Source organism: Cupressus sempervirens, chromosome 3 (genome assembly GCF_028749045.1).
Source record: "Cupressus sempervirens isolate cs-2001-9-10 chromosome 3, ASM2874904v1, whole genome shotgun sequence".
Taxonomy (NCBI): Eukaryota; Viridiplantae; Streptophyta; class Pinopsida; order Cupressales; family Cupressaceae; genus Cupressus; species Cupressus sempervirens.
The window spans coordinates 519612426-519633949 of record NC_143120.1 but is presented as its reverse complement, the minus strand read 5'-3'; positions in this window follow the sequence as shown (position 1 = coordinate 519633949).

The window sequence follows — 21524 nt, the reverse complement described above, 5'->3', positions numbered from 1 at the left end:
ATTTTGAAATCCTTGTCGAGAATTTGAATCCTTGAATCCATAAGTATGGATGCTCCAAATGCATGTAGAAATGTATGTACGATGTCTCAAATCTTGAATGGATCTTTGCATAGGAAGAGGCTTGGATGAATATGGATGTGGATGGGTAAATCTTCAACAAGAGGGCCCCATAGAGATTGAATCCTTTAGTGGCTAACAATAGATCTCCTTGATGAATTGGATCTTAAATACTTGAATATTTGAATACTTGAATTCTTGAATAATGTATCATCCAATATAATGTCTCCTCATGAAAAAGTAGATAATAGATAGATGGCTCAAAACTTCATGGATCTGTGGATGTAAAAATGAGAGAAGGCTTCCTTATATAGTGATCTAGGGCACAAACTTCTAGAGAAGGCCAACATTGGAGAATTAAATCCTAGTTAACCTTAACCCCTAGAAATGAATCTAGATTAAGTGCAATTTAAGATTTTACCATTCTAAAACCCAAAACAACTGACCTAAAAGTGGGAAAAATGAAATTTTTTGAAGCTCAATATCCCAAAACTCCTAGAACTTGAAAATTGGACCTGGGGTTAGGATGAGGTTGACCCTACACTAGGTTAGGGTCAAGGTTTTCCTTGACCTAGGTTCGAGTTGAGGTCTACCTTGACACTTTAGCTCATCCTTGACCCAAAAAGTCAAAGTCTTTAGATTCATAGATAAAGTTGTTAGAAAGAGGCTAGGAATAGGGAGAGAGAAGAAAAATAGGGGGAATTAACCAAATCCATGCAAAGACCTATTCAAGGAGCTTGAAATGACCCTAGACTACTTACTCCAAGGGCTAAATGCTCTTAACATTGAAGTGATTCCATGTTAAGATGATACATTAAGCCCCAACTTTAGGAAGACTATGGACTCAATGCAAACTCTTCAAAAATTAGATCATAATAAAAAGATAATCTTATTAAAATCAAAGGGACAAAGAGATACTTATGCCCCTAGAGACTCAAGTCTTTGTCAACTCCAAGATCATAATAAGAGAGACATACCAGGAAAAAGAGAAAAAGAGTGTGATTTTATCACCCAGTGAGAACTTATGTCTCATTGTGAACCACACAAGGAAACAACGCAATTGGAAAGATAGAATTGAACCTTCTAGTGAATGTAGCTACTCACTAGTCAACACATCAAGGATTGACCCTCAAGAATATTCTATTCCATAAGAGTAAAACCAAAAAGAGATCCAATATTAAAGACACCTTTGACCTTAAGGGATCAAAAAATTTGAAACTGGAGGGATCAAGAGATCCTAAAATATAAATCCATGCTTTAAGGATTAGTCACTAATCCAAAAAGAGAGAAAAGGTATCTTGAAGAATTATATATATGTATCAAAAAGAGTGTGTGTGTGTGTATAATAAGTGAATAGAGTGTATAACCCTATGTTAAACTCATTGCTAACACTTTAATAGGAACAATGACTTTAAAAGAAACATAAACAACTCCACTAATTGTGTTTCCACTATGAGATGCCCCTAGACAAAGATAAATCAAGGGAAATACCGCATAAACATATAAAGAACATAGAAGTGATATACCTAGTGTGGGCTTAGTATGAGCATAAGATAATACATACATATATCATATTGTTGCAAATGAATTGACATCATTCCCCAAAGAAACTAAAACTACAATCATGAAGGAGGAAAGATCACATAAGAGTTATGAAGAATCTTTTTGGACATGACCTAGAGACCGAAAAGAATCAATACTACCAAGTCACAGATCTAAGTAGATTACACAAGGAAACATTTACAAAAAATAGAATAGATACAATATAACATGAAACAACATATGGAAGAATAAAGTATGAGGAATAATACAACAAGTTTGATTCCTTTATCACCTTGCACTAATAGAGTGACAAAGATCATATAAAAGAATCTAGCAACATGTTGTAAACACAGTATGAGAGAAGCATAGTATAATAGACAAACACACAAAAGGCTACCATGAAGGAATATCTAATCAAGCACACCACCTACTTTCCCCATCTCATTCTATATCATTTAGGGAAGGTGGATAACTTGCAAGAGGGACTATATCCAACGTAGTAGGAATGATAGCCAGTTCCAAACAAGGATCCTCTTGAGTATCATAATGTTTGACATTAGGTGTAATCATCAATTGTGAGGAAAATAGATGAGGTGAATCAATGTCAAGGTCAATAGTTTCATATTCTTCATTAACATCATTAGTATCATCACAAGTATCCTCTTCATCTAGATTTATCAAAATAGGATCTAAGGTATGAATGGAATCATCAAAATTATATAGCTTAAGATCATTATTAGTAATAACTTCTTCTAAAACATCATGCATAGTTTTATCCAAAGAATGTAAAGCTTCTTGAAGAAAAAAATTATGAGATTTATCTTGAGCATGACACTTCTTACAATGTTCATTAGTAGATCGCTTAGGTTTTGTCTTGCTTGAAATTTGTTGAGAACTAGGATGAGCAATTATTGGATCCTTCACAGGTTCTATAGTAGGATTAATAGGATTATCAGTAGATTGACAAGCAATAAGAGGAACTTGACTAAAAAATGTAGAAGCCATAGATAAAGGAGGTATGGAAGATATAGGAAAAAGACCACAATTAAAATCCATACGAGGTAAGATTAACTCTAGAATCTTATGATGCTTATAAGTTTGATATGAACATAAAAGATGATTAGGCCAAGAAGGAAATGAATTAGGTAATGAAGGCCAAAATAAGTCAAGTGTAGCACAACCTCTAGGCCAAGAAGTGTTATATAAATTATGATTAATCATCTTCATTTCTTCATCGTGAATAAATTTAAGACATTTATGGATAGGTGAAGCAACAACATGTATGGCATTTAACCATGACAAACCAAGCTTAACTTGAAACTAATCAGAAGTAGGAACAACAACAAAGGTAGTTTTCACATTTTTTTGACAAAATTCAACTAGTAAATTAATAGAACCAAATGATGGATAAAGAAAACCATTACAAGTTTGAATCAACACATCAGATATATCATAAAGATGTGTAGTAGGTATCTTAGAAACCCTAGCAACAATATAAAGGGGACCATCAGGAGTTTTAATAGTCTCAGAATCATCAAAGGTAATCAAAAGTTCCCAGGGACTTTTATTCTTAGGTTATTGTTGAGGTTTAGGTTGAGGCTTCAATTTAGGCTTAGGTTTCGGTTGAGATTAAAATGAAACTTGAGATTGAAGTTGAGGTTGAGGTTGAGATGGAGATATAGATTGAACAACATGCTCCACTTGATTAACAATGTGACTAAGATCATCCATCTTTAAATTATACACAATATCCATAGAAGATGGTTGAATAATGGTATTAGTATCATGTGTAGGTAAAGAATTCATATAAGCTTAAAGATTTTTATTAGGAGGACAAACAAATTTATTCCCACTACCATCAAAATTATCAATAGATAAAAAATAGAGTCAATTAAATCTTGAACCTTATATTTTAAAGAATAACATTTCTTAGTATCATGACGATTATGTGTTACAAGCTAGAGTTGTCATTGTACCAAAATATTGACCAATACAACCACTAGACTTATAGAACATAGGAGGTGGTTAAGCCATGTCATGAATCTGGAAGGGGAAGTCTAGTGATTAGTCCAAGAATTCCCCCCTCAACATTACCCGAGGGGACTCAAACCTATGACCAAGCTCTGATACCACTTGTTAGAAACAATAGTTGTCATTGCAACAAAAGATCAACCTTTTAATGCCCAATACAACCACTAGACTTATAGAATAAAGGAGGTGGTTAAGCCATGTCACGAATCCCAAAGGGAAAGGTTAGTGGTTAGTCCAGCATTATGATGATGATATTGATAAAAATACTTAGGATCCAAAGATTTAGATGCAATTGTGCCAAATAAAAGAGGTTGAATAGGAGGTAAAGTAATTATATTAGTAGTTAAAAACGTATTCCTAATAGAATGTATAGATTCAAAAAGAGGAGTGAGCATATGATTTAATCAAAAAGCAGTGGATGTCAAAGTGGCATTGTGAGATGCAATAACAACTTGATCAAAACTACATTTTCTTGTTTGTTTATCTTGACATGGTTGTTGGATTTTTGAAATTTATTTGGATTAGGAGCAGCATCAATTTTATCAACATGAACAAGAGCCACTGGAGTGTTTCTCTCAAATTAATTCACTTGTAATTGATAATGATGAAGATTTGCACAATGTAAATTTAGTAAGTAGAATTTTATCTCTAATATCCTTTTGTAAATTCAAAATAAACATATGTTGAATATCAATATTAAGATCAAGATAGGAAATTTGAGCATGTAAATGCTTAAATCTACCAATAAATCTAGCCAATTTTTCCTTAGAACTTTGTTTACAATGCATCAAATCAATCAAAGACATTTGTGGGCCAATGTTGCTTCAAAATTGTTCAATAAAGGCATTAGCAAGTTGTGGAAAGAAATCAATATAATAATGAGGCAAGGAACAAAACCATTGTAAGGCCTTGTCACAAAAAGTTTTAGAAAAAACTTAAATAAAATCCTATGGTCATAAACATAATCACTAAAAAGGATTTGAATTATTTTAACATGATGAACAGGGTCTCCCTTACCATTGTAATTCTCAAGAAGAGGCATATTGGCTTTCTAAAGAATGAGAGTAAGAATGATATCTTGAGACAAAGGACTTCCCATGTTGCAAGTAGGAATACTAACATTGTTTTGAGTCAAGGATGCAAGTTATTGTTGTGAAGATGACATAGTTTGAGCCAAAGTGATAAGTATTGAATCATTAGAGGAAATAAGAGGAATAAAAACATTAGAAGCACCAGGTAAAGTATAGGAAGCTACAAGAATTGAAGACACAACTAGAGAAACACTTGGAATCATAGTTGGCAAAGGATTAGAATAAGTTAAAGGAACATTATGATAAGAAGGTTGGAATGTAGGAAGTGACATAGGAGGAACACTCATAGGAATATAAATGGGAACACTAGGTAAAAGAATATAAGAAGGTTCTACACTAGTGACAAGAGGAATCAACCCTAAATCTTGAGCTTCTTGAGCTAAAGGTTTAACATTTGAATGCACAAGGTGAGTAATACCACACAAGAGGTTAATACCTTGATCGCTATCAAGAAGAACTTTCTTAAGAACCTCTATAGCTTGAATAGAATCATGATTATGGTTTTATTGCATAATCCTATTACCCATTTTATCAAGTTTAGTTGAATGTTCTTAGACTTGTTCAGGAGAAACTCTTAAAGCATCATCCTCATCATGAGATAAGTGAGAAGAGTTTTGCTCGATAATAGGATTGGAATCAAGAAGAAGAAAATTCTCATCTAGGATACTAAGGAAAGAAAAAGAAGACTCTGGAACAAAGGTACCCATAAGTCTATGACTTCATCTAATTGGAAGATTAGAAGTAGGACTATAAGTAATAAAGCTCATAAACCAATACAATGAAAATGAACTAAACTAAGAAAACATAAAGCATGAATATTTTTGTATTTTTGAAATATAAATGCAAGAAACCTAATTAGCATGCAAGATTTAACATAAAAGACCAATCTAACACCGTCAAGATAATATAAAAGGAAATCTAACACCACAAAACACAATAGGGCATCTAATTCCAAAAAATAAAAGAGGGTAAGCATGTCAAGTTCACCAAAATGAATAGATGAAAATATGTGTAGGGGAAAATATGATATGAGGTGGAATATAGGATCTATCCTTAACCTTGATTCCCAAAAGGAATGATCCAAATTGATTAACCACAAGGAAGTGATCAATGCACAAATGAATCAAATAGTAAAGAATATGTAGAAATGAGGAAATCCTATAATATACTATAGAAACTAAGTACTTAAATCCTTGAATGAATAAAAGAAAAATATTAACCTCAAAGTAGGGTAAATCTAGAAAATGCTAATTTCTTATCTCTATGTACAATTTTGGGGAATTTTACAACTTGCTCTGGATTAGAAATGTTGAGATAGAGAAAACCCAAAAAAAATTGTCCTTTCGAGGGTAGGTCAACCTTGACCCAAATAGCAGGGCGCAATCTTACCCCAAGGCACAATTGTACCCAAATTTTTTTATCCTAACCTACACTACTCTAAAAAAAGTTCTATTCATGGATCTCGCAAATTTGGTGAAAAGGATATCCAAATCTATACTTTAATTCACTTTCCTATACCTGTACCTACAAGAAAAATGGTTTTTTGTTTGGATGGGGGATTTTCCTTAGTCAAACCATAGTTTGGAATCAACCTTAAAATGTAATTGAAATTGCAATATGTATAAACAAATTAAATGGAATTGCTTATGTTGAAATCCTTGTGGAGGAGTTGAATCCTTGAATCCACAAGTATGAATGCTCCAAATGAATGTAGAAATGTATGTAGGATGTCTCAAATCAATGGTATTAGATCTTCAACACCAATCTTGAATGGATCTTTTACTAGAAAGAATCTTGGATGAATATGGATGTAGATGGATAAATCTTCAATAAGAGGGCTCCATAGAGATTGAATCCTTCAATGGCTAACAATGGATCTCCTTGACAAATTGGATCTTGAATACTTGAATGCTTGAAATGCTTGAATAATGGATCATCTAGTATAATGTCTCCTTATGAAAAGTAGATAATAGATAGATAGCTCAAAATTTCATGGTTTGTAGATGTCAAAATGAGAGAAGAAGGCTTCCTTATATAGTGATATATGACATAAACTTCTAGAGAAGGTTGACATTGGAGAATTAAATCCCAATTAAACTTAGCCCCTAGAAATGGACCTAGATTAAATATAATTTAATATTTCATCATTCCAAAACCTAAAATAGCTAACTCAGAAGTGGGAAAATGAAAATTTCTAAAGCTCGATATCCCAAAACTCCCAAAACTTGAAAATTGGACCTGGGGTCAGGGACGAGGTCAATCTTGCCCTAGGTCAAGATTGAGGTTGTCCTTGACCTAGGTTAGGGTCAAGGTTGACCTTGACCCTTTAGGTCATCCTTGACCCAGAAAGTCAAAGTCTTCAATTTCACATATAAAGTTGTTAAATAAAGGCTAGAAATAGGAAGAAAGAAGCAAAATAGGGGAGAAACAACCAAATCCATGCAAAGACTTATTCAAGGTGCTTGACATGTACCCAGACCACTTACTCAGAGACTTAAACACTCATAACATGGAAGTGCTTCTATTTTAAGATGATACAATTTAATATTAATTGTTAAAGGAATTAAGAGCCAGTATATCAGGATAGTTGGAAAACTAGGCATACTAATACTACACAGAGTTGATGGAAAAAAATTCCATACTCCTACTTGAAAAAATTGTACAATTAGTAATGTGGCAATATTATTGTAAAAACATAATGAAATACTAATCTAATTATATATACAATTACAAACTGACCTACAACTATTGTTGCTCCCTTGTATCTATAAAAGAGAATTTAGGGTCATTTGACATTGAGTCGTTTGTAAAGGGTTTTAATAATCTACTTTTCTAGGCTCAATATTTGTGTAATATTTATAATTGTTAAATTTATTATGTTACACATTGATTTATAGTTATAAATGTTAATGCAAGTATTTTTAAAGAAAGCTTATTCTATAAAATGCATTATGTTACAATTTCTTAAAGAAACTAGAATCAATTAAAATCTAAAAATGTCTAAAAACTAGAATTAATGAAAATATCAAGTTCAACATGTATAAAAACTAGAATCAAGGAGAATCCCAACATGTTTAAAAAATATAATCAATAAAAATCTCAACATGTAACATCAACATGTTTTAAAAAAATTAAGCATATATAATAGGACAGTGAATGAAGGGTATAAATTAACTTCTTCAAACATAATTAATTAGTAAATAGGGTCTTAGACATTGGTAAGACTAGAGCACATAAATTAATTTGAATTGAAATTAGTAAGACTAGAGCCACTAGCCTACTACTTGACTCACACAATAGTTAGAACTTGAAGTTGAGAAGTTGCTATAGTTGGTACTTCGGTTGGACCAGATCAGCATCACTATCATCATAATCCTCCTCATTTATTGCATATAAAAATTGATTGTTCGTTGTGTTTTCTTTAGATTCACTATTAGTATGCATGCCAAAGTCAACTTCATCTTTATTGCTTCCAATTTTAGGACATGAACCACTACCACTGCCACTACCACCACCACCACCACTACCACTTGGGTTTGAAATTTTGGTCATCCCTCTTCTTTGACATTTGTTTCTCTAAATGCTAAGAGCCCTATCATAATGGAAACTATATACATCATAGTAGAATTATAGAGCCTTAATCAATTATCAAAAATTTTATCTAATTTGTTTCTAACCTTTGACTTTAGGAAGCCTAAAGTACTAAAAACTCTCTCATCCTCCACTAAACCAAATATCATTATCAAACATAAATAAGTGAGCTTGAAATATTTTGGTATTGACTCTCTCAACTAATTTCTCTGATGAAGGTTTTTCAAAGCTTTTTTACCACTCCCCTCTTTATTTTGACTCTCCATAAGATCATATTGTTCCTCCATTATGTTTGCAAAATAATATGATTGATCTCTCAGTCAAGATTCATCTAAAATTATATTTATATTTACTCCATCAATTACTTTAGGTTTGCAAAAATGCTTAATCAAAGTCGCCATCCTTCTTCAAAAATCACTTGGACAATTTAGAGACCAATATTGATAAAGGACAATAAACATTTATTTGAGCACTTCTTTTAGAGGGAATCTAAATCTAATTTGTGATGAAATATTGTATCAAACTTGATTGATAGAGTCAAGCATAGAGTCTTTGATCTTCTTGAAGTATTCACTTGTAACACATGAAAGTATCTTCTTTGGTTTCAATTTTACTTTGTTTCCTAATTCATTGGGGTTGTACTCAGGGTTGATGCATGCATAATACTGCATTGGTATGTCAATCCACATACCCTGGTAGATACCTTATTATTTTCACAAATATGTAAAAAGTTCCTAGGATTGTTCAAATTTGTGACTTCTATCCACTTTGCAAATTTTGATTCATTTAATGGTTGTAATAAATATAGAGTATCCGAATTACTATTACATGTCATTTTATGTAGCTTATTATATTTTGCAATGTACATAGCTCTTTGTCAAACCATTTTCATAATATTTCTCATTTCTTGTAGCATGGGAAGAATAACTAATAAAGTTAAGAGTATTTTAGCATTAGTTAGAATTAAATATAGTTGAGGGTGTCTGTCTCACATAGAGTGGATCAGTCCAAGAAATGATAGATATTTAGAGAATACTCGATATACTAGTCCATCCAAAGAGATCCATTTGGTATCATTGTCTTTAAGAAGCTTCCTCCCATCAGTAAGTCTTGGAGCAAAGTGTTGGAATTCTAAGACTCATTTTAGACTTCAATAAAAGTATTGGTAAATCTCTTTGATTAAACATTCCACTTTACTTACACAACCAAAATCACTGACAATTCCAAAAGATGGATTCATTCAATGGGCCATGCAGTGAATGGGAATAGCATAGGGTGCCAAATCATTTTAGATCCTTTTTGCAAAGATTGTCTTTTTGACATTGCATAATCGAAGCTCCATCCACTCCAACACACACCAATTTTTTGGCAATCTCTATATTACTCATACATCCACAATCAATTAGAGTACTCTTTAATAAATCATATAAATTTTTAGTTGTTGCACTACAATTCAATTTAGCAAAAAATAGTAAAAAGGATTGACGATAAAAATTGTTTACAATATAAACATGGATGCACACCCAGGAAGTATTATCAGTTGTTGTAGCTTCATCTAGAGACAATACAATAGAATTTGACTATTTTTTCTTTTCCTTCATATCTTGTTTTTCAACCTATGCAAGACAATGAGCCCATTCCCACCCATTGTTTATTGACTAGTGATTGTTTGGATAGTCTCAAACTTTAAAAAAGTGCAATCAAACTAGTAATTGAACAATAATCCTTCATAGGACACTGTCTAGTCAAAGTATAAAATACCACACTAAATTGAATAACTTTTCCCATATTTTCTTCTTTCATTTCTTTTCCAATGAAATATTCAATGGAACCTTTTACTGCAGAATGCTTCTCTCATAATTGCTTGTGCAACTCGTATAATTTAGCATTCCTAATATGCAGATAGTTGTCCTTCATTTTCCAAGTTAGCATGGATTTTTTAACTCCATCTATAGTTTCCTTATTTCAAACTTTACTGACATGCTTTTCTATGGTATCAATTTCAAGATGCAACCACTTCTCCTTTGTTATATCTAACCAAATATTATATCTGCATTCTACAGGAGGCTCATCATCAATTGGATTGGGCACCAATTCATTAAATGAGTACTTTTCCACACATTCTAATTAAAAATTCCTTTTGGATAGATCCCAACAAGACTAATCTTTTTTTATATTCCAATTTTCTTTTCCCTTTCTATGCATAAACATCATTTATGGAATCACTTTTGGTTTTCTCATCCAACTCCAAGTCTATAATGTCATTTTGTGACTCCTCGCTTAGAGTAATTGCCTTCAAATCATGTTCAAGTTCATCCTCAACCAAGATATCAGGTTCACCAACTTGAACTTCTTCAATATGGTCTTCAACTTGTGACAAATCTCCTTTTTCAATACGCACTAGAGATCTAATTTGTGAATATTATAGCTTGCCAATATTTCCACCACTAAAATATGCAAATATGGTTCTATTTTTTCATAATGGTGGCCTCTCTTGGCTTTTAGGGATCCTATCAAAACCCTTGTTACCCCTCTTGTTTTAAATTGCAAACCGATAAAGGCTGCAAAAAATAAATCAATTTGTTGAACAAAAGACTCAAAGAGTGACAAGTCAAAGACTATGATAGTAGACTACTTAGAATACATATAATAATAGTAATGTGATTCATTCTTATAAAAAGGGTACTATAGTACTACAATCTATGACAATATCCAATAAAATGTGCAAACCTATCTAAGCATATGATCTGTCTAGTGGATAGTAAAAATAACCAGTAACAGTACCACATAAAAAATAAATTAAAAATCACCTACCTTTTATGAAAACCATGGTCCATGAGTCAATGGCCAATGCACCCAACACTCTAAAACTTTGGTCGCAATAAGAAATTCTAGTCTCCAGATCAAGAAAGAGAAAATTGTGTAGAATAATAGTATCTTATAATTATGAATGTATATATACTACCAATCTAGGTTGGCAAATTATGTGGCATTAACAAGCAGGAATGCCAAATCTAGGTGAAACACACCTTCCTATGGAAGCCCACAATAGGAAACAATTGGCTAAATGGGGCTAGTAGTCAACACACACTAGAAAAATGTTAGGCAATGCCCAACCCAAGGGAAAACTAATTGGTTATAGTAATGGTGAAAGAACATTGTCCAATAAGAAACATGAAAAGGATGAAATTTTTTTTAAAATAAATATATCCAAAACATATATTACAGTGGTGATTGGACTAAGATTTTTGACCAATCATGTGAAAAATAATGGGTGAATAGCATAGTAATTGGACCCAAATCGTATAAATATCTAACAACACTGTTGATCAACGTTACATGCGCTATTCACAAAATGATGATCAACTGATGAGATGGGATTACCAAATGGAAAAGATTTGCCACTAAAATAATCTTTGGTCAACTTATGTATCATACCATTATCAATCATGACAAGTACATCTCCAATAGAAAACATTCCTTTGCTAATTTAGTTTTAAATGATTCTGCTCCACTCATGTTTATGAAAATCCATATAAAACATATGATTCATTATGCTTAGTTTTTCCAAGTGTGAGAACTCTTGTTTCAATGACAAGTTTCCTTGAAAACTAGGTCTAAGTCCTTGTTAATGTCACTATCACCAATACTCTCAAACTTGCATTGTATATATGACCTGATATCTTCTACATGCAATACATTTTTTGGAACTTATGAAAATTCTCCTAGGGGATCATCTATTTGAGATATGACTATATGATTCCTAAACACATACCTCAGCCTCTCACTTATATCACTAATAGAAGGATTCTTAATTTCATTCAATTCAAACACTTCAAAAGCTTCATAAAATACCTATAAATTTCATAATTAGGGATTTTCTTACTTCACATTGAGAACACTTCAAATTCATCTTTTCTCATTGACAAATCTCTCCCAATTGCTTCTTAATTCTTCATACAATCAAATCATACTTAGGATTTTTTTCCACATCCCATAAATCTTTCAAATTTAACTCTGCATTGATTACACAACTACTCAATTCATGAAATTATTACTCTTTTAACCAATAAACTTGTTTTCCTTTTTTCTCCTTCATGCAATTACCAAATGAAATATGCTCTTACCTAGAGCTTCCTTATAATCTTTACAACCTCGTGTTAACTTCACAACTTTTAACTTGACTTTGAACTTCTGTTCCATCTTTGTGATGCTTTGTATTTGATAAAAGGTGCTTAATTCATATAAGATGAATCACACACTATGGTTAATTTCATTCTTTCTTTAGGTCTATCAAAAAAAAAAAAAATCTTCTAGAATCCATATGAACTTAATGGATCATTTTCCTTCAAAAATAGTTCACTTAAATTATTCAACATGCACTTTAAGTGCCTCTTTCTAACTATTATTACTATTGTTACCTATCCTTCTATCATTTCTATTATTGTTCCTTCTATACTTTGGATTCCTATTGAAATTCCTTCTATCCATTCTATAGAATCTTGCTATGTGTCCAAACTTATTGCATAATTAACATGCAGGTGTATTCCTTCTCTAATTAGGTCCATTCAAATTGTTTAGTGCTCTACAATTCCTTGCAATGTGTCTAAGGTTGTTACACTTGTAACATACAATCTGGTTCTTTGCTCCATTAGATCTTCCTCCATCATTGGATCTTCTTTGTGATCTCCTTCTTTAATAACCTATATGGTTAGTATCTCTAAACATCCTAATATTTCCATTATTACTATCAAACTTAGGTTTCTTGCAATCTATTACTGTATGTCCAAAACCATGATAATTATAGAAATAGAAATTAGTAGTATGACCAACTTCATTGCATATAAAACACCTACCTCTAAATTCATGTCTAGCCTCCTTAGGTGGTTCAACTTTCTCTATTTGTTTTAGTTCATCACATTTCTTTGGTTGATTTACTTTCTCAACTTCTGTAGATACTTTTGTAGACTTTCTTGGCTCAATCCTATTCTAATCATTTTCCTTAGGTTTAGGTGTTTTAACAACTGGATCTAGTTCCTTCCTAACTTCAATTTTCTTGGCCACCAATATAACTTGGGGGAGGGGACGAATTAGTTATCCAACTATTATCACAATTATCAACCTTATTAATCCTTAACCATTTGAGAAATATAATTAGTAACTACAACAAGATACACATTCACAATAACACCAAATATGTTAACTAGGGAAATCCTTGATTGGATGTAAAACCCTAGTGGGGATTGTATCCACAAAATGATGTACTAATATAAATATTCCTTATTAGAGGATGGAACCTGTTAGGAGTCAATAAAAACACTCTATACATATTAGTCCCTATTAGAGAGACTTTGAATCCCTATTAGGAGATTTCAACCCCATTAGGAGTTGTACAAGATAGATGAACCCACTATCCAAAAAAGCTCAAGGGAAAGACCGATAAACCCACTGTCCAAATGATCTTTGTATGATTCCTTATATAATAATAAAAAATAACTATACTTGAACTTCCTCTTCATCTATCCTATCAACCAGACTCCTCTTCTTCTTTTGATCTTGATACCAAATCACCAACTTTACATCCAATAATCTCTTAGATCACTTACTCGCATTTACCAAATACTCTACTTTTGTTCACACTTCTCAATTGCAATTCACATCTAACATATCTTACCAAAAATAAAATGTCCTTCCTTTATACCTTTTCCTCAAAATCATTCCTTGAGTCAGCCTTGAGGCTTTCACAACTAATTATAATAGGACCACATTAAGATAATTAATTATTTTGAAATTATACAACACTATTGGCTCACAATGTTTACAAATTCTCACAAATGCAACCCCAGACCTTGTGCAATAATTTTCATCACCATTAGACTATCCTCTATCATTGTGTAACTTCACATATCAAGATTATATCTTTATTAGGAGATATAATCCATGTTAGAGTTTTAGGTGACTCTACAACACCCCTAGGATCAAATGAAAGACCAAAATAACTTGTACAAGAGATTGGCAAGACAATTTCATGAAGATGCAAGAATGCTATTATTGATAATGGACTTGATTGAAATCCAATGGATTGTTTTAAAATATACATAATAGGCCTCCTTATATAGGTGAGGTGCTAAGAGACAATGATAAGGAGAAGATAAGATATCACCCACACAAGGTCAAATCACATGTCCACCAAAGGTGGATCATCCTCTATTATGCAATGAAGTATGTGCGATGATAAGGATGATAATGTGATAAGTACACTATGTTAGAAATAGATAATACTAAGAGGGGAGGGTGAATCAATATCTTTTTACCCACAATTGAATATTATTAATTACTTTATTATGTGCATAGTAAAATAAACTAATAATGTTGAAAAGTGTAAACAACCATACACAAACAGAGATCATAACACCATATTTTGTTAGCTAGGGAAACTCTATCCAAGGGAAAACCCCAATGGGGATGGAACCCACTAGATGATTCACTATATAAAGAATTTGGTTAAGGATATTGACCCTATTAGGAGTCTATGTAGCATGTATAGTGTCTCGAGTCCCTATTGGGAGACTCGACCTTGTTAGAAGCCTCAACCATGTTAGGAGTTGCTTCAACCCTATTAAGAGTTCACGAATCATATATAAATGTGTGCAGGAAGAGCTCGCTACCCTAAAATGCAACTATACAATAAGTTCTTCAAGAAATGGGTATACATACAATACTGAGTTATTTGACATACTTCGCAAATCTTCTGATTGATGATTCTTCACAAAAGACCAACTGTGCACATATTAATCTACATCATATGTTCACATCATATAGCAAAGGATCACATTCATTTGTTACTCACATTTCACAAGATCATATGAACTTTGCATTTACTAATTACTGAATCATCATCCACTTTTTTTCACACACTTCTTTATTTAACTTTGCAAATAAAGTTCCTTACTTATACAAAAAAAATTGGTAAATTCTTCCGTAGTTGGCTCATATAACATTATTAGAGTCGAATCAACAAGAAATTATAACTCAAAACAATAAATGAAATTGTTAAATGCATTCTATTGATGTGCTCTATTCTATGATGTGTCATCACTGCATCACTAATTCCTTCATAACTTGAACTCGGTTGACTGTATGAAGATGCACACTGGTATACATCATCATTATGATGTCATACATCTCTAGTCAATTGCACAAGAGAATATTATAAGCGAATATTTTGTTATCATCAAAATTGTCCTGTTGTTGTAACACTATGTAACATTTAGACAATTTTTTTCTGCAACTGAATGAGGGTAATCTACAAAAAAAAATGTTGCCATAAATGACAAACATAAATTACCTTATCTAATTGATTGGAAATATTGCCAACAATATCCCCCTTTGGTATTGATGGCAACATTTTGGGAAAATTGGCTAAGTCCCAAACATGTTGTCATGCCAATCAAAACAAATAGCCATTAAAAAATATTTGTATTCATGTTATGAAAGATTACATCCCTTATCACTTCCTATTACAACTTATTGCTCCCCCTTACATATTATAAATATTACAATTTTAATACAATTTTCCATATATCTCCCCCTTTGACATCAATGGCAAAGGTATCAAAAGACTATCAAAATCTAGTAGCTGCGTATCAAAACTTGGAAAAAAATCACTGAAATTGGTCTTTAACTTCTCAAAGTGTTTCTTCCAACTATCCTTCAATGCATCAGATACACTGATAGGCATACAGAAAGCATATGCTACCAATTCTTCTATGTTCAAGTCTATAACCAAAAACTTGTCATATGAAGATTTTGTAGACAAGAATTCTTCCAATTGATTTTCCAGTAATATTATCTAAGGGAATAAGTGCACTCTCAAAAGAGTGAATCTCTTCAGGATTTTCTCTTTTTCTACTTTTATTTCCCTTATATTGTCATGAAGTAGCTATATTGTATGCTCAATTGTGTCTACTTTTTTATTTTGCTTCAAAAAGTTGTCAGTGATAGTTTGAAGCTTAGTCACTTTCTCCTTGATCTAGTCATCATATTCTTTCAGATGAATGTATGCTAAGTTGCACTTAACATATGCCTATTTTCCTTTCTCTATACACTACCTTAGTGCTTTAATACATATATTCAAAGTTTCTATATCATTTCTCGTGTTAGTGCACATGGTGTTTAGAAGTTTACCATCATGCTTAGTCTATGCTTGAATGGTAGCCACATTCATGAGTGTAGTGAACTCATCATCAAAAGCCTTGCACAAAATTGTTGCATGCTATTGAATATCTACTGAGATGTCAACAGGGCTTACTACCTTTTCCATCTTATCCAAAACTATGGTCAAAGTCTTCTCAATTGACTTGACTAATTTCTTCTTCTCAAGAAATTTTCTCAAGGAAGATATAAGATTCTTCACTTCATCTTCTTCATCAGATTGAGTTGGGGCTCCTACTACTATTGCTTGAGTAGGAGGACTAGAAATTTCCTCTACTACTACTACTATCAAAGGCACACTTGAGATACCTACTTTATTACTAGTCTCCATCTTTTGTGTAGTCCCCTGATCCTCTTCTTCATTAGAGCTACTATAATCCACAATATTGCCAACAATGTTGGCACCAAAATCCTTGAATGGATCCTCTATTTTGTCAATTATTACTTTGGTATTGTCTACTTGCATAGAGTTACTACCAATAGTGATGTGTGGCGAAGAGCGTGGTGCAGTTGCTAGTTTAGAACTGTGAGGAGGACTGCAAGCTATAGGACTATCTTCCTTTTTCTATGCACTCTCCTCAAGTGTCTGGTTGGCTTCTTCTAGTTGCATACTTACTTTAGGCATTTGGCTTGCCTCTTCTATATGTACACTATCTCTAGGCACTTGCACACTATCTCTAAGCATATGTGCACTATCTCTAGGCATCTGGCTTGCCTCCTTTGTCTGTGCACTTACCTTAGGCATAGTGGACATGAATGAAACTATAGCCTCTTGAGTTTCTTTATTGACTTCCTCATAATTTTATCCCATGAGGATAATAGATCTTTTCTTATGTCTCAATAATGGTGCTATACCTTTCAATATTTCTCACCATGTTAATTCTTATTTTTTTATCCTCTTTTATAACTCTGCTCTTCCTATTTAGTAATCTATTATACAAATCTTTGGGTATCTGCCCTTTTATACTATCAAATCTCTTATCTTTTAGAATCATGTTCCTAACTATAGCATTTCCTAGCTATCTCCTATCCATGTTATTATACAAGTCATAGTATTTATTTAACTATACAAAATTGTTATCATTAATGATTTGCATGTTTAGGTTTTCTACCTTTGGCTTTCATGCTTTGCACCCCATTGATGTCTTGGCTTCTTGATCAACTGCTTCAACTAGTTTGTCACTAGTCTCTTCCTCAGATTCAGATGAGCTAATTTGTAGAGATTTTCTCATTTTTCTTGGGGCATTGATAGTCTGTTTCACTCTCCTTTTAGGAGGGGTTATGATCCTTGTAGAATTTCTTGTAGAAAATATTTCTCCTATCTTTATTGGTTTTCTTAGAGGTTTTTGCTATGCAACTACTGCATAAGGCATATAAGGGGTCTACACTATCATGTCCCCTTTTCAAATAATTAAAAATAATAATCTTTTCTAAGGCAGGCAGGCCCAAAAGGGTGAAGTTTCAAAAAAAGGGGATAATATTTGGAAGCTAATGGACTAATAAATGAAAATTATTATTAAAATATTTTTTATTAACCCCTCTTGGATGTGAGTTAGGGTTATGCCCTCTTTTAAGGAGTTTGGAGGCATTTTGGGCTCATTCCAGAACTCGATTTTTGCTCATTTCTTTGTTATTCTTCAAAGGCTGCCAAACCTATGGAGAAGGAGACCTAAGAACAGGAGTTTTTAGGTTTCTAGGAAGGCTAAGGATGGGATTTTGAAGCCATTCCATGTGCATGCTCATGCAGAGTTTGCCTTTGTGCTGAACAGTGCAGATTTGTGAGTTTTCGGGTGTGTTTTTGTAAGAGTTTGGTGTTTCCGGTTGAGTATTTCATATCAGTTTGGGTTGCTGCTGTATATCATACTTTTAAATATTAAAATAGAGCTGAATATATTTATTTGGATATGATTATACTTCTATGATAGATTATTAAGTTTTTTTGGTGATTTTGAGCTATTTTGTGCTATTTTCGTGAGCCCGATGAGCATTGTTTTTGTCCTCCATTTGGAAGCTATTGTGTGCATGTTATACAGATATAGAAATATCATTTTATAGGCTGTTATGATGCTCAATTTTTTTTTAAAATGTCCACTTTCAAATTTATTAATAATAGGTGAAGCTGTGAAGCTTTTGGCACTATTTCTGGCATACCCGATTTGGGGTTTCTTGAGAAATTTGGTGGATCTTTGTGATATTGGTTGTTTGATTTTGAAAATCTGATTAGAGGCACTAAATATCATATAAAATCAGTAAAGGGACATTTTAGTGGTATCAGAGCTATGATCTTGCCAGCCTGAGGGTTTGTAGAAGTTTGCATGTTAGTTTTGACAACTACCCAGATCTTGCATGTCAGTTTCGACAACTACCTAGATCTTGCATGTCAGTTTTGACAACTACCCAGATCTTGCATTTTAGTTTTGAAAACTACCCAGATCTTGCATGTCAGTTTGGACAACTACCTAGATCTTGCATGTCAATTTTGACAACTACCCAAATCTTGCATGTCAGTTTTGATAAATACCCAAATCTTGCATGTCATAATTTATGGTTGCATGTTGCTTCCAATCAGCTGGATCTCAAAATTTATGGTTGCATTCTACTTCTAATAATTTTCATGTTAGTTCTTGGCAAATTTGGTGGTTTCATGTTGCTTCTAATCAGCTGCATGTCAAAATTTATGGTTGCATGCAACTAAGTGTAAGAGAAAAGAGATATTTACAGCGAGAAAAGAATAAAAAAATTTTGATCAAACCTCCAGTTGAAAGTAAGAGTATAAAATCCAAGGAAGGAAAAAGTATGGCTAATCTAGATGATATGGCAAAGAAATTCTTCAAAGACATCCAAAATACTCAGAAGCAAATAGTGGATAGTTTGGCAAAAACTAGAGAGGCTTTGCGAATATTGACAAAAAAATTGCAAGGAGTTGCATTTATTAATGAGAAAGGGAGCACTTCAGAGGAGTCAAGAAATTTGAAACTCGCACCCTCTCAATCAACAAAAACTATTTTTCTGTATGCAGATGAGCCACCAGTGCCAAATCCAGCCCTTAATCCCATGGAAGAGGTTACAGGTAACTTGATTGCATTAAGAGCTACTTACAATGGTTTAGATGATGACTTTCGCAGTTTAGTTCCTTTTAGAGAATATGTGGATATGATGAAAACTTTGATGCCCAAGAAAGAGTACAAAAGGGAGCATGACATAAGTGGAAGAGAGCTCAAAAATAAAATAAGCAAGTTTATAGCACCTACTTTTGATGGAACACATAAAATTTTAGCTAGAGCATGGCTACAAAAATTACAGACCTTCTTCACACTTAACCCCATGAAGGAGAGTGATGTTGTTCAAATTGCAAGTCTACACTTGGAAGATGCAGCCTATGATTGGTGGTATCATGGAATGACTACTCAAGGTCATGATCAGGTAACTACATTTGATGATTTTAGTCAAAGAGTGATAGATAGATTTGACCTCAAGGATGATGATTATGACGATGTTGTTGTGCATGATGGTGAGATACCTGGTAGAGATGAGCATACATTGAGCATTTATGACTTTTCTGAGAGAGAGTACCAGGCACAATTAGATGCTTTGTCACATGAGGTTGAGGTTAGTAGTACTTCACATGATTTATCCTGCCAGCTGAAGGTGAGTGAAGATAGTATTGTGACTACATTATCTCATCATGATAGGTATGTGGAGTTAGTTGGTATTGGTCATATTACTCAGGTGAGGAGTTTTCTTGAGTTACTAGCTAATTCTAGTTTACAGATATGGACTCGAGATTGTTATATTGGCATTTGGGATTTAGTTGACAGGAGATCTTTAACACTTTTTGGTAGCAGTGTTTGTTTGGGTGCTATCATGGATTTGATTAGCAGATTGCACAGTGTTGTCTTTTCTTGTGCTAGCAGCTTGTCTAATGTTGGTATTAGTTTTTATACACTGGTGTTGGGCTTTGTTCATATATCCAATCGACCATACTTGCTATAATGTGTTGATGATCTTTCATATTTGGCAGTGTGTACAGATGAGTCCTAGGATCATATTGGCATTGATGACATCCAGGAGGATGCAGTGGGCAGTTTTGAAGACTTAGTTTCTTTGGGTACAAAGGAGTTGGACAGCAGTGCTACAGTTTTTGATACTCCATTTGTTGATATGAGCTTTAGAGTTGATTCACAGGATATGGATGGTAATAATATAGAGAGTAGTAAGTTTGAGGATACTCCTTTAGACAGTGCATTAGAGGAGGTTTGTAGGAGATAGTCAAGCCAGTGCCATCATGTGTCTAATCATTTGAGAGTTAGTGAGCGAGACATTGCTATCGCTTGCCAACATTTTGATGCTACTCATCAATTGTTAGCAGTTTATGGATGGGGTTCTCCTACTAGTGATGAGTAGGGAGGCGGTTATCTTTCCTTGATAGAGTTCCACTCTTTATGGGAGGCTATCCAAATTCTGAGATAGGATTATATGTAGTTGGTAGCCGACAAAGATTATCTTATGGAGTGGGGTAGTACAGCATATGATGCATTGTTGGCCAAGGAAGATGAGGTGAGTGAGCTTACTGAGCAGCTTGAGGTGACTTTTGAGATTCTTGAGAGTACACAGTTGGCTTTCAAGGAGTCACAGTTTCATTTGGCTAAGTTGACCATGGAGTTAGAGCAACTACAGTCTTTACTAGATTTTGTATAGTCACAAGCTATGGTGTCTGATGATTCGAGGATGTCCATGGTCGAGATTTTCAAAGATAGTGGAGATGGGGATGCATCCAACCTTGATACTAACATTGGCATATCAGGTTCATCCCCACTAGAGTCAGGTTTAGTTGAGTTGGGTGTTGCAGCAGATTGTTGTGGTATGCCTGACATGGTGGTGACCTCTAGCACTAATGGCACAAAGACTAGAGATTTTGTATCAAAGACCATGTGTGATGTTGGTGAGCTAATAGTTGGCGTGGTTCCTGCTAGTAATACTACTCCCTTGGCGATGTCT